Here is a 15,184-nt window from a genome sequence, read left to right on the forward strand (position 1 = left end):
GATGAGTATGGAGGGGAATATAAGGAGAAGAGTATAGAGGAGATGAGTAGAGAGGAGATTATATAAAATATTAGAGGAGTTCAGTAGACATGAGATGAGAAGAATATAAGGAGATGAGTATAGAGGGGAATAATAGAGGCGATTGTGAAGGAGATGAGTATGAAGGAGAATATAGAGGAGTAGAGATGAGAAACTACAGAAAAATACTTTAGGAGATGAGTATAGAGGAGATTATATAAAATACTAGAGGAGTTCAGTAGAGAGGAGAATTTGTGGAAGATGAGTAGAGAGGAGGTTGTGGCAGGAGATGAGTATAAAAGAGATGATAAGAATTGTATGGAGAAGAGTGTAGTGGCAAATATAAGAGGAGGCTATAGAAGAGTATAGAGGAGATGAGAAGAATATAAAAGAGTATAGAGGGGAATATACAGGGAAATAATAGAGGAGATGAGTATGGAGGAGAATATAGAGGAGTAGAGATTGGAAAATATAGAAGAGATGAGAGGAGTATATAAGAAATATATGGAGGAGATTGTAGAAAAGGATATAGAGGAGAGGAGATTATATAAAATATTAGAGGAGTTCAGTAGAGAGGAGATGAGAAGACGATGGAGGAGATTAGTAAAGAGAAGACGAGAGAGGAGAGGAGTATATGAGAAATGTATGGAGAAGAATGTAGCAGAAAATATAAGGAGGTTATAAAAGTGTAGAGAGGAGAATATGTGGGAGATGAGTATGGAGGATAATTTAGAGGAAAACAGAAGAGAATATCAAACAGTATAGAGGAAAATAATAGAGGAGATTGTGAAGGAGATGAGTATGAAGGAGAATATAGAGGAGTGGAGTGTAAAGGAGAACAGAGATTATAAAGGAGAATAGAAAAGAGTATGGAGAAGAATAGAGAGGAGAGGAGTATATTAGAAGTGTATGAAGAAAAATGTAGTGGAAAATATAAGAGGAGATTATAAAAGAGTAGAGAGGAGATGAGTATAGAGGGGGGTATAAAGGAGGAGAAGAGGATGAGATTATGTAGGAGATGAGTAGAGAGGAGAGGAGAATATAGAAATATATGGAGAAGAATGTTAAACAGTATAGATGGGGGGTATACAGGAGAAGAAGAGAGGAGAATATAAGGAGATGAGTATAGAGAGGGGTATAAAGGAGAAGAAGATATATTATAGAGGAGGTTGTGTAGGAAATGAAATGAGAAGAGTAGAGAGGAGATTATATAAAATATTAGAGGAGTTCAGTAGGGAGGAGAATATAGAGGAGTATTGGGTAAAATGTAAAAGAGTATGTATGACTATATAGAGGAGTATGAAGGAAAATATTCAGTGAGGAGAATAAGTATTTGACCCCCTTAGTAGTTGGGGGAGGTTCCTTGGTAGTTGGGGGAGGTTTTTTGGTAGTTGGGGGAGGTTCCTTGGTAGTTGGGGGCGGTTCCTTAGTAGTTGGGGGCGGTTCCTTAGTAGTTGGGGGCGGTTCCTTAGTAGTTGGGGGGCGGTTCCTTAGTAGTTGGGGGAGGTTCCTTAGTAGTTGGGGGAGGTTCCTTGGTAGTTGAGGGCGGTTTCTTGGTAGTTGGGGGAGGTTTCTTAGTAGTTGGGGGAGGTTCCTTAGTAGTTGGGGGAGGTTCCTTGGTAGTTGGGGGAGGTTCCTTGGTAGTTGGGGGGGGGGGTTCTTTAGTAGTTGGGGGAGGTTCCTTAGTAGTTGGGGGAGTTTCCTTAGTAGTTGGGGGAGGTTCCTTGGTAATTGGGGGAGGTTCCTTGGTAGTTGGGGGAGGTTCCTTGGTAGTTGGGGGAGGTTCCTTAGTAGTTGGGGGCGGTTCCTTGGTAGTTGGGGGCGGTTCCTTGGTAGTTGGGGGCGGTTCCTTGGTAGTTGGGGGAGGTTTCTTAGTAGTTGGGGGAGGTTTCTTAGTAGTTGGGGGCGGTTCCTTGGTAGTTGGGGGGGGGGGTTCTTTAGTAGTTGGGGGAGGTTCCTTAGTAGTTGGAGGAGGTCCCTTAGTAGTTGGAGGAGGTCCCTTAGTAGTTGGGGGAGGTTCCTTAGTAGTTGGGGGAGGTTCCTTGGTAGTTGAGGGCGGTTTCTTGGTAGTTGGGGGAGGTTTCTTAGTAGTTGGGGGAGGTTCCTTAGTAGTTGGGGGAGGTTCCTTGGTAGTTGGGGGAGGTTCCTTGGTAGTTGGGGGAGGTTCCTTGGTAGTTGGGGGAGGTTCCTTGGTAGTTGGGGGAGGTTCCTTAGTAGTTGGGGGAGGTTCCTTGGTAGTTGGGGGAGGTTCCTTAGTAGTTGGGGGAGGTTCCTTAGTAGTTGGGGGAGGTTCCTTGGTAGTTGGGGGGGGGGTTCCTTGGTAGTTGGGGGAGGTTCCTCAGTAGTTGGGGGAGGTTCCTTAGTAGTTGGGGGAGGTTCCTTGTTGGGAAGTACAGAGGTCAGACGTTTCTTGTAGTTGGTGATCAGGTCTCCACACATCTCAGGAGGGATTTTCTCTTCTTTACAGATCTTCTCTAAATCCTCGAAGTTTCATCTCCTCCATACATTTTCTATAGGATTAAGGTCTGGAGACTGGCTAGGCCACTCCATCACCTTCATGTGCTTCTTCTTGAGCCCCTCCTTTGTATGTTTTGTGTCATGCTGGAAGACCCATCCCCCACCCATCTTCAGTGTTCTGTCTGAGGGAAGAAGGTTCTCCTCCGAGATCTTACAATACGTGGCCCCGCCCATTGGCCCCTCAATGCGGGAAAGTCGGCCTGGACCTTTATCAGAGGAACCCCCCAAATCCTCATGTTTCCCCCTCCCCGTGTGACTGTAGGGATGGAGTTCTTAGGGTCATAGTCACCATTCTTCTTCCTCCAATCATGGCGAGTCGAGTTGATGCCAAAGAGATGAATTTCTGTCTCAGAACTTTCTCCCGATCTTCTCTCAATCATTTAGATGATCGTTGGCAGGACTGTACATGGGCCTTCTTCAGGAGCCGTGATTGGAGGAATAAGAATGGTGACTATGACCCTAAGAACTCCATCCCTACAGTCACACGGGGGAGGGGGAAACATGAGGACTTGGGGGGTTCCTCTGATAAAGGTCCAGGCTGACCTTGCCGCATTGAGGGGCCGATGGGCGGGGCCACGTATTGTAAGATCTTGGAGGAGAACCTTCTTCCCTCAGACAGAACACTGAAGATGGGTCATGGACGGGTCTTCCAGCATGACAATCACCCAAAACATATCGCCAAGGCAACAAAGGAGGGGCTCAAGAAGAAGCACATGAAGGTGATGGAGTGGCCTAGCCGGTCTCCAGACCTTAATCCCATAGAAAATGTATGGAGGAGGAGCTGAAACTTCGAGTTGCCAAGAAACCTTCAGGATTTAGAGAAGATCTGTAGAGAAGAGAAAATCCCTCCTGAGATGTGTGGAGACCTGATCACCAACTACAAGAAACCTCTGACCTCTGTGCTTCCCAACAAGGAACCTCCCCCGACTACTAAGGAACCTCCCCCGACTACTAAGGAACCTCCCCCAACTACTGAGGAACCTCCCCCAACTACTGAGGAACCTCCCCCAACTACCAAGGAACCGCCCCCAACTACCAAGGAACCTCCCCCGACTACAAAGGAACCTCCCCCGACTACCAAGGAACCTCCCCCGACTACCAAGGAACTTCCCCCGACTACCAAGGAACTTCCCCCGACTACCGAGGAATTTCCCCCGACTACCGAGGAACTTCCCCCAACTACCGAGGAACCTCCCCCGACTACCGAGGAACCTCCCCCGACTACCGAGGAACCTCCCCCGACTACCGAGGAACCTCCCCCGACTACCGAGGAACCTCCCCCGACTACCGATGAACCTCCCCCGACTACCGATGAACCTCCCCCGACTACCGATGAACCTCCCCTGACTACCAAGGAACCTCCCCCGACCACTAAGGAACCTCCCCCGACCACTAAGGAACCTCCCCCCAACTACTAAGGGACCTCCCCAACTACCAAGGAACCTCCCCCAACTACCAAGGGACCTCCTCCAACTACCAAGGGACCTCCCCCCAACTACCAAGGGACCTCCCCCAACTACTAAGGGGGTCAATGACTTATTCTCCTCCATTGATAACATTTCTATCATGTGACTTCTCTGGAGTTTTGGTTGATATTCCGTCTCTATCATATAAAATACACCTATGAGAAGAATGATAGACCCTTCATTTCTATGTAACAATCTGCAGGGGAGACGATCGTTATCCCCCCCAATGTAGAGGAGTATGGAGGGAAATATAAAAGAGCGTGGAGAGGAAAATGGAAGAGTATGGAGGGAAATTTAGAAAAGGTTGGAGGGGAGCTGGGGGGGGGAAAGAACATAGAAGAGCACAGAGGGGAATATAGAGGAGTATGGAGGGGAATAATGAAGAATATGGAGGAGAATGTAGAAGAGCAAGAAGGAGAATACAGAGGAGAACATAGAGGCACACGGAGGCGAATGGAGGGGAATGTGGAGGGAAAAATAGAGGAGCACAGAGGAGAATATAGAGGAGCACAGAGGAGAATATAGAAGAGAAGTAGACTAGTGGTACATGGAGGAGAATATAGAAGAGCGTAGACTAGAATATAGAGGAGCACAGAGGAGAATATGGAAGAACATGGAGGGGGAATATAGAAAAGTATGGAAGAGCATGGAGAAGAATATAGAGGAACGTGGAGGAGAACATAGAAGACAGTGGAGGGGAATACAGAAGAGTATGGAGGAGAATGTAGAAGAGCAAGAAGGAGAATACAGAGGAGAACATAGAGGCACACAGAGGAGAATGGAGAGGAACATGGAGGAGAATGTGGAAGAGCAAGAAGGAGAATACAGAGGAGAACGTAGAGGAACACAGAGGGGAATGTGGAAGAATATGGAGGGAAAAATAGAAGAGTATGGAGGAGAATATAGAGGAGCACAGAGGGGAATATAGAAGAGTATAGGTAAGAAGATAGAAGAGAAGATAGAAGTACATGGAGGAGAATATAGAAGAGCGTAGACTAGAATATAGAGGAGCACAGAGGGGAATATGGAAGAACATGGAGGGGAATATAGAAAAGTATGGAAGAGCATGGAGAAGAATATAGAGGAACATGGAGGAGAACATAGAAGACCGTGGAGGGGAATACAGAAGAGTATAGAGGAGTATGGAGGGGAATACAGAAGAGTATGGAGAAGAATGTAGAAGAGCAAGAAGGAGAATACAGAGGAGAACATAGAGGCACATAGAGGAGAATGGAGAGGAACATGGAAAAGAATTTGGAAGCTTACACTATAAAGGAGGGAGGTGTAGAGGAGGGAGGGGTGTGGCGATGTCCATTTATAGCGTGTTATGGACGGAGCCTGTCTCTGATGGTACTTCCCTTCTCTTCTGTGATGCACTTAGGATCCTCAACGCTCTGCTCCTGCATGATCTACATTTTCACTGTATGTGTTTTGCTGGTGGAAGTGTGTTCAGAGATTTCGGGTCTGTACCCCTGCTGTGCCCATTATGAGGGGTTCCCACCATCCCTGTGCTGAGTTCCCGAGTCTGTACACCCGCTGTGCCCATTATGAGGGGTTCCCACCATCCCTGTGCTGAGTTCCCGGGTCTGTACACCCGCTGTGCCCATTATGAGGGGTTCCCACCATCCCTGTGCTGAGTTCCCGGGTCTGTACCCCCCGCTGTGCCCATTATGAGGGGTTCCCACCATCCCTGTGCTGAGTTCCCCGGTCTGTACACCCGCTGTGCCCATTATGAGGGGTTCTCACCATCCCTGTGCTGAGTTCCCGGGTCTGTACACCCGCTGTGCCCATTATGAGGGGTTCCCACCATCCCTGTGCTGAGTTCCCGGGTCTGTACACCCGCTGTGCCCCATTATGAGGGGTTCCCACCATCCCTGTGCTGAGTTCCCGGGTCTGTACCCCCCGCTGTGCCCCATTATGAGGGGTTCCCACCATCCCTGTGCCGAGTTCCCGGGTCTGTACCCCCCGCTGTGCCCCATTATGAGGGGTTCCCACCATCCCTGTGCTGAGTTCTGGTTGATGATTAGTAATGATGGTCCAGATCCACCACAATAGAAGGATGGGGCGTAGAAGAAACGTCCTCATGGTTCTGTGATTTGTACAGTGTTGAGGTCGTACCATCAGGTTGTAATGTGTGTGTCCGGCTTGGGAGATGACGATGCGTCCCGACGTGTAATGATTGGACGGGACGTAGAGGAAACGTCCTCGTCAGACCTGAGAGGTGTCAGTTAGTTGTACATGGTGCTCCGACATCAAACGCCTTGGGGGGTTTTTTTTTTGGTCATGGGTCGGGGGTGGACAAAGGTGAAGGTTTGGCATGGGAGGAGGGGGGGTGTGCTGTACGTATTGAGGGGCCCCCCTCTCCCTCCACACATGCTGAGGTCCCCTCACCCCCCACTTATTCAGGTTTGGTCCCCGAATTACTGTATGCAATTGAAAAATAATAAACAATCGTGCTAATTTGGTGTTCAGAGGTTGTAAACCGGCTTCAGCTGGATTTTACCCCCTCCCCCGCACTGGGAATCCCCGACTTGTAATGATTGGACGTAGAGGAAACGTCCTCCACCGAACCCGAGATGTGCCGGCTGGTTGGTTGTACGTAGTGCTCTCTGTTGCCGTTGATGAGATGAACGTCCAATCAGATCGTAAGTTTGTAACAGCAGATACTCCCCGGATTGTACCAAAACGTCTCGGGAGATATGCCATTCCTGACCGTACAATCAGGTTGTGTAGTGTGTGGTCGTCTTGGAGGAGGTTGTACAATTAGGTTGGATTCTACATCGGATTGTATGGTGTATTGTTCAGTAGATTGTAACGTATATGACGAGCCTTAGGTGGCAGGGAACCCCGTCTGCCTCTTGTCCTCTCTATGATTTTCAGAAGTTGTGGGGGGGGGGGGGGGGGTTTCACGTCTTGGGGGGGTGGTTCACATCCTCGGTGGGATTTACATCTTGGGGTGGTTGACGTTTTTGGTGGAGAGTCTACGTCTTGGGAAGGGGGGTGAGGGTTCACATCTTGGGGGGGTTCACGTCTTTGGAGGGGGGTTAATATTTGGGGGGGTCCATGTCCTTGGGGGGGGGGGGGGTTGAGGGTTTACGTCTTGATGGGCTGGCCCTGAAGCCTGTTTGCCCCTTATCCCCTCTGCCGCACTCGGGCGTAGGGTTGTGGGGGTTTCACGTCTTGGGGGAGTGAGAATTCACGTCTTTGGAGGGAGGTTCCACGTCTTGGTGGGGGGGGGTTCACATCTTGGGGGGGGCTCACGTCTTTGGAGGGAGGTTCCACGTCTTGGTGGGGAGGGTTCACATCTTCGGGGGGGGGCTCACATCTTTGGAGGGAGATTCCACGTCTTGGTGGGGAGGGCTCACATCTGTGGAGGGAGATTCCACGTCTTGGAGGGGGGGGCTCACGTCTTTGGAGGGAGGTTCCACGTCTTGGTGGGGAGGGTTCACATCTTGGGGGGGCTCACGTCTTTGGAGGGAGGTTCCACGTCTTGGTGGGGAGGGTTCACATCTTGGGGGGGCTCACGTCTTTGGAGGGAGGTTCCACGTCTTGGTGGGGAGGGTTCACATCTTGGGGGGGGGGCGCACGTCTTTGGAGGGAGGTTCCACGTCTTGGGGTGGGGAGGGTTCACATCTTAGGGGGAGTTTCAAGTTTTGGGGGGGTCCATGTCCTTGGGGGGGTCAGGGTTTACGTCTTGGTGGGCTTGTTGCTATCCCCGTCTGCCCCTTGTCCTCTGCGACACTCATAAATTAAGTTGTGGGGGTTTCATGTCTTGGTTGGGGGGTTCTCACCCTGGGGGGAGTTCACGTCTTGGGGGGGGTCCACGTTTTAGGGGGGAGGTTCCACATCTTGGTGGGTTGGCTGTGAACCCCGTCTGCCCCTTGTCCTCTCTGCAACACTGAGGAGTTAAGTTGTGGGAGTTTCACATCTTGGGGGGTCCACGTCTTGGAGGGGTTCACATCTTGGTGGGGAGGGTTCACATCTTGGGGGGGGGGGGGGGTCACGTCTTTGGAGGGAGGTTCCACGTCTTGGTGGGGAGGGTTCACATCTTGAGGGGGGGGGCTCACGTCTTTGGAGGGAGGTTCCACGTCTTGGTGGGGAGGGTTCACATCTTGGGGGGGGCTCACGTCTTTGGAGGGAGGTTCCACGTCTTGGTGGGGAGGGTTCACATCTTGGGGGGGGGGGCTCACGTCTTTGGAGGGAGGTTCCACGTCTTGGTGGGAAGGGTTCACATCTTGGGGGGGGCTCACGTCTTTGGAGGGAGGTTCCATGTCTTGGTGGGGAGGGTTCACATCTTGGGGGGGGGGGGGCTCACGTCTTTGGAGGGGGGTTTCAAGTTTTGGGGGGGGGGTCCATGTCCTTGGGGGGGGGGGTCAGGGTTTAAGTCTTGGTGGGCTTGTTGCTAACCCCGTCTGCCCCTTGTCCTCTCTTCGACACTCAGAAATTAAGTTTTGGGGGGTTCACACCCTGGGGGGAGTTCACGTCTTTGGAGGGGGTTCACATCTTGGGGGGGTCCACGTTTTAGGGGGGTGGTTCCATGTCTTGGGAGGGGAGGTTGATGTTCACGTCTTGGTGGGCTTGTTGTGAACCCCGTCTGCCTCTTGTCCTCTCTGCGACACTGAGGAGTTAAGTTGTTGGGATTTCACATCTTGGGGGCTTGACGTCTTGGGGGGTCCACGTTTTAGGGGGGAGGTTCCACCTCTTGGGAGGGGAGGCTGAAGGTTTACGTCTTGGTGGGCAGGATTCACATCTTTGGAGTGGGTTAAGGGTTCACGTCTCGGGGGGGGGGTTCATGTCTTTAGGGGGGTTCATGTCTTGGGAGGGGGGGCTCATGTTTTTGGAGGCGGGGTTCACATATTGGTGGGTTGGCTGTGAACCCCGTCTGCCCCTTGTCCTCTCTGCAACACTGAGGAGTTAAGTTGTGGAAGTTTCGCGTCTTGGGGAGGGTTCACATCTTGGGGGGTTGACGTCTTGGGGGTCCACGTTTTAGGGGGGTTCCAAGTCTTGGATGGGTTCACGTCTTGGTGGGGAGGATTCACATCTTTGGAGTGGGTTAAGGGTTCACATCTCGGGGGGGGGGGGGGTTCATGTCTTGATAGGTAGGGTTCGCGTCTTGGGGGGGGGGGGGCTTGCTCATGTTTTTGGAGGAGGGGTTCACATCTTGGGGGGGGGGGTCAGGGTTCATGTCTTGGTGGCCTGGCTATGAACTCTGTCTGCCCTTTGTTTTCTCTGCGACACTCAGAATTAAGTTGTAGGGGTTTCACATCTCAGGGGGGTTCACGTCTGTGTGGGGGAGGTTCACTTCTTGGTAGGGGGGTGAGAAATCACATCTTGAAGGGGTTCATGTCTTGGTGGTGAGGGTTCACGTCTTGGGGGGTTAAAGTTTTGGGGGGTCAGGGGTCACGTCTTGGTGGGCTGGCTGTGAACCCTGTCTGCACCTTGTCCTCTGTGTGACACTCAGGACTTAAGTTGTGGGGGTTTCGCATCTTGGGGGTTCAAGTCTTTGGAAGGGGTTGATGTCTTGGAGGGGTTCACGGTTTGGGGGTGAGGGGGGTCCACGTCTTGGGAGGGTGGTGATGGTTGATGTCTTGGAGGGGTTCACGTCTTGGTGCTGAGCGTTCACATCTTGGGGGGGGGGCTCATGTCTTTGGAGGGGGGTTCACGTCTTCAGGGGGTTCACATTTAGTGGGGGGGGGGTCCACGTCTTGGGAGGAGGGGGTGAGGGTTCACCTCTTGGGAGGGGGTAAGGTTCATGTCTCAGGGGGGGGGTTCACATCTTGGAGGGGCTCACGTGAACCTCGTCTACCCCTTGTCCTCTTGGTGACACTCAGTTAAGAAGTAAGTTGTGGGGGTTTCACCTCTTGGGGGGGGTTCACTCCTTGGGGGGCTCACGTCTTGGAGGGGTTAAAGTTTTGGGGAATGAGGGTTCCACGTCTTGGTGGGTTGGCTGTGAACCCCGTCTGCCCCTTGTCCTCTCTGCCACACTCAGGACTTAAGTTGTGGGGGTTTCACATCTTTGGAGGGGGGGTCGATGGTTGATGTCTTGGAGGGGTTCACGTCTTGGTGCCTAGGGGCAACTTCTTGGGGGGGGGTCAAGTTTTGGGGGGAATGTACACTTCTTGGGGGGGGGGGTGAGGGTTCACGTCTTGGGAGGGGTTCACGTCTTGGTGAGGAGGGTTCACATCTTCGGTGGGGTTCAAGTTTTTAGGGTGAGGGTCCAAATCCTGGGGGGTAACTTCTTGGGGGGGGTTCAAGTTTTGGGGGGGTTCACGTCTTGGGAGGGGTTCATGTCCTGGTCGGAAAGGGTTCACATCTTGGGGGGGGGGGTTTAAAGTCTTCGTAGGGGGTTTCACATTTTGGGGGATTCACGTTTTGGTGGGGGGATTGATGGTTGATGTCTTGGAGGGGTTCACCTCTTGGTGCGGAGGATTCACGTCTTCGTGGGGGGTCCACGTTTTGGGGGATTCATGTCTTCGGGGGGGTTCAAGTTTTGGGGGATTCATGTCTTCGGGAGGGGGGGTTCACGTCTTTGGGGGGGGTTCAAGTTTTGGGGGGGAGGGGTGATTCACGTCTTGGTGGGGGGGATTAATGGTTGATGTCTTGGAGGGGTTCACCTCTTGGTGCGGAGGATTCACATCTTGGATGATTCACTTCTTCGTGGGGGGTCCACGTTTTGGGGGATTCACGTCTTCGGGTGGTTCACGTCTTCGGGGGGGGGTTTCAAGTTTTGGGGGGAGGAGTGATTCACGTCTTGGGGGATTGATGGTTGATGTCTTGGAGGGGTTCACGACTTGGTTCCGGAGGATTCACGTTTTGGGGGATTCACGTCTTCGTGGGGGGTCCACGTTTTGGGGGATTCACGTCTTCGGGGGGGTTTCAAGTTTTGGGGGGAGGGGTGATTCACGTCTTGGTGGGGGGGGATTGATGGTTGATGTCTTGGAGGGGTTCACCTCTTGGTGCGGAGGATTCACGTCTTGGGTGATTCACTTCTTCGTGGGGGGTCCACGTTTTGGGGGATTCACGTCTTCGGGGGGGGTTCACGTCTTCGGGGGGGGGGGGGGTTTCAAGTTCTGGGGGGAGGGGTGATTCACGTCTTGGTGGGGGGATTGATGGTTGATGTCTTGGAGGGGTTCACCCCTTGGTGCGGAGGATTCACGTCTTGGGGGATTCACGTCTTTGTGGGGGGTCCACGTTTTGGGGGATTCACAACTTCGGGGGGGGTTTCAAGTTTTGGGGGGGAGAGGTGATTCGCGTCTTGGTGGGGGGGATTGATGGTTGATGTCTTGGAGGGGTTCATCTCTTGGTGCGGAGGATTCACGTCTTGGGTGATTCACTTCTTCGTGGGGGGTCCACGTTTTGGGGGGTTCATGTCTTCGGGGGGGGGTTCACGTTTTGGGGGGTTCACGTCTTCAGGGGGGTTTCATGTTTTGGGGGGGAGGGGTGATTCACATCTTGGTGGGGGGATTGATAGTTGATGTCTTGGAGGGGTTCACGTCTTGGTGCGGAGGATTCATGTTTTGGGGTATTCACGTCTTCGGGGGGGGTTCACGTTTTGGGGGGTACACCTCTTCAGGGGAGGGTTTCAAGTTTTGGGGGGGAGGGGGTGATTCACGTCTTGGTGGGGGGATTGATGGTTGATGTCTTGGAGGGGTTCACCTCTTGGTGCGGAGGATTCACGTCTTGGGTGATTCACTTCTTCGTGGGGGGTCCACGTTTTGGGGGGTTCACGTCTTCGGGGGGGTTTCAAGTTCTGGGGAGAGGGGTGATTCACGTTTTGGTGGGGGGATTGATAGTTGATGTCTTGGAGGGGTTCACCCCTTGGTGCGGAGGATTCACGTCTTGGGGGATTCACGTCTTTGTGGGGGGTCCACATTTTGGGGGATTCACGTCTTCGGGGGGGGTTCAAGTTTTGGGGGGGAGGGGGTGATTCACGTCCTGGTGGGGGGAGTCTCGGACATCAATCGTCTCGTTTTATTTATTTTTTGCTCGCGGGTCGGGCAGAGGTGAAAGTTTGGCATGGATCCAGACACCGCAGGGTTGGGGGGGTGTGCTGTACGTCTCGGGGGGGCCCCCCCCCTCACACATGCTGAGGTCCCCTCACCCCCCACCTCTTAGGCTTTTGTCCTCGGATTACTGTACGCAATTAACAAAAAAATAAAAATAGCGCTAATTTGGCGTCCAGAGGTTGTAAACCGGCTACAACTGGATTTAACCCCCCCTTGCCCACGCTGGGAATTATGGGTAAAAAGTATGCATACCCCCCCCTCCCCCCTCCCCCTCCTCCTCCTTTCCTTATTTTTTCTTGCCTTTTGTTTAATTTCACTGTAGGGTTATGATTGGTTGAATGCCATCCGTGTGCCCACTCTTAGGGCAGGCGTCCCCGGGAATAGGAGGAGAGGAGGAGGTGGGGGGGGCGGGTGCCCCCCCGGCCCCCCCGATTGGTGTCACACTGTCTGTGCCGCCTACCTACCACAATCCTTACATCCGACTAAAATATATATATATTCACCTTCCCCCCTCCCCCCACTTCTCCGTCTTTTTTTTTTTTCCCCCCCCCGCGTCGCTCATCTTCCTCTAATATCTACGTTGCCCCCCCCCCCCCACCAGACCCCCCAGCCCCCCCCCCACCACCACCACCGACTCAGCTGGATCACTGTGAGTATGCTGCGGAATGTGGGGTTTTTTTTTGTTGGGGGGGGAGGAGGGGGGTCGTCACAAAATAGACACATCTGCTGTCGGTCGCAGCCGCCGCGGCCACCGCCGCGGGCCGGCGCACTCGTTTTGAGGTGAAATTGATTCTTTTGTTGGAGGTATAATTGCACCCCCCCCCCCCTTTTCTCCTTTTTAATTCCCCCCCCCCCTCTTCATTCTACTCCTCCAGCTCTGTGAATGGGGGCCAGAGTCAGCTGACGGTGGCCTCGGATTGGCTCGGTGCCACTGCGCCGGTGCACGAGCCGCGTGCGTCTCTCGTGTGTGGTGTGTGTGTGTAGAAGGCCCCGGGGCCGGCCTCGGTGTAACGCACACGGAAAAGGACCCCCTTCCCCCTCCTTGTGTGTGTCAAAGAAAAAAAAAGGGAGGGGGAGGAGGAGGAGGAGGGGGGGGTTTACGTATCCCCCCCCCCCCCCATCCCCCCCTCCTCCTCCTCCTTCCTCATTCAGAAAGGGGGAGGGGGGATTCTTTTTTTGGGCTGTCTGGCCCTTTGGAAGCTAGTCATGATATGCAAGGTAAATGCGACAATCCCTGGGGCCGGCGGCGGCGGGGGGGACCGGTGTGGGGGGGGGGGTGCGGTTTTTTTTGGGGGGGGGTTTCTTTATGTCGTTGTTTTATTTTTTTTATATTGTTTTGTGTTTTATTTTTATTTTTTTTCTTGTTGGAACGTCTCGGCGTAACGTTGTGTATTGTCAGCCCTGGAATGCGGTGTCGATCGCGCCGGGGGGAGGGAGGGGGGCGCGCTAATCCGGCACGGTGGATTTATTTTGTATTGTAGGTCGGAGGGGGGGGAGGGGGGGGACTCGTGTCTGGTGTGTGACGCCGCGCTGTCAATGGTGTTGCGGAGTCTGACGCTGTCGGCCATGTAATGTGCGTTCCGTTACCTGCAGTGTGTGCGCCGCCGCCGCCGAGAGATTAATGCGTTTTTTACGTTTTTGTTTTTTTCCCGGGGTGGCCCGTCTGCGGCGCGAGGGAGGGGGGCAGCGGACTCCCGTTTTTTATTTTATTGCTCTTTGGGGGAACCGTCGCCTGGATTTACCCCGCGTCTCGGGGGAGGGGGGTTTGCCACGGTTTTTGGGCGCACGTGTTGTCGGTGCCGATCCTTTGGAGGAGAATCACCGGAACGCAAACCGTAAAAAAAGACGAAGTCCTGCGAACGCGTCGCACACAAAAGATTTCGGGCCTTTTTTCGATCGATAATGTGTTCTGCGTAATTGCTGTGATTGATTGTTGATCAGGATCGCTGTTTGTGATTGATTATTGATCAGCATTTGTGATCATTCATTGATTATGATTACTGTTTATTGATTGATCGGGATGAGGATATGTTGATCAATCATTGATTATGAGCGCTGTTTATGATTGATCATTGATCAGGATGAGGATATGTTGATCAATCATTGATTATGATCGTTGTTTTAGATTGATTATTGATTGATTATTGATCACGATCAGCATATGTGATCAGCCATTGATTAGGATCACTGTTTGCCATTTGATCATTGATTAGGATGAGCATACGTGATCAATCATTGATTATGATGGCTGTATACAATTGATTAGCATATTGATCAATCATTGATTTTGATTACTGTTTACGATTCATCAGCATATGTGATCAATCATTGATTATGATCACTGTTTACGATTGATCAGGATGAGCATATGTGATCCATCATTGATTAGGATCACCGTTTACGATTGATTATTGATCATGATCAGCATATGTGATCAGCCATTGATTATGATCGATGTTTGCGATTGATCAGCATATGTGATCAATCATTGATTAGGATCACCATTTGCAAATGATCACAGTCAGCATATGTGATCGATCAATCATTGATTGGGATCACAGGTTGTGATTGATCATTGATTAGGATCGCCGTTCGTGAATGATTTATGTTCAATCGCAAACAGCGATCCTGATCAATAATCATTCATAAATGACAACCCTAATTAATCAGCAATCGCAAAACGGTGACCCTTATCGATAATCAATCGCAAACAGTGATCCTACAGAATCAGCATTTGCAAATTAGGATAACCGTTTGTGATTGATCATTGATTAGGATCGCCATTTATGAATGATTATTGATCAGGATTAGCATTTGCAATTAATCAATGATTAGAATTGCCGTTTGGGATCGATCATTGATTAGGATCACCGCTTATGAATTATTATTTATTAGGATCACTGTTTGTGATTGAACATTAATCATTCATAAACGGCGATCCTAATCAATAACTGATCACATATGCTGATCCACAATTTGTGATCGATCATTGATCAGTACCGCTGTTTGCGATTAAACATTGATCAGGATTAGCATTTGCAATTAATCAATGATTAGAATTGTCGTTTGGGATTGATCATTGATTAGGATCACATTTTCTGAATGACCAGTGATCAGGATAGCAATTTGCGATTGATCATTGATTAGGATCACCATTTGTGATCGATTATAGATAAG

The 15,184-nt window shown here is 51.4% G+C and overlaps 1 protein-coding gene across 4 annotated transcripts in view; it reads left to right on the forward strand.

Annotated features, from left to right (window-relative positions):
- The window catches only part of GATAD2B (GATA zinc finger domain containing 2B), a 57,823-nt gene that overhangs the window by 4,105 nt on the left and 38,534 nt on the right, over positions 1-15,184 (forward strand). The window contains exon 1 of one of the 4 annotated variants that reach the window (XM_040332802.1): positions 12,634-12,656. The exons of 2 other annotated variants lie outside the window; for them this stretch is intronic. The gene's annotated coding sequence lies outside the window, so the exon portion shown is untranslated. Of the gene's footprint in view, positions 1-12,633; positions 12,657-13,137; positions 13,226-15,184 lie in introns of those variants that run through there. One more of the 4 variants, XM_040332801.1, reaches the window with a different exon arrangement.

The sequence above is a fragment of the Rana temporaria genome, chromosome 13, assembly GCF_905171775.1.
Source record: "Rana temporaria chromosome 13, aRanTem1.1, whole genome shotgun sequence".
Taxonomy (NCBI): Eukaryota; Metazoa; Chordata; class Amphibia; order Anura; family Ranidae; genus Rana; species Rana temporaria.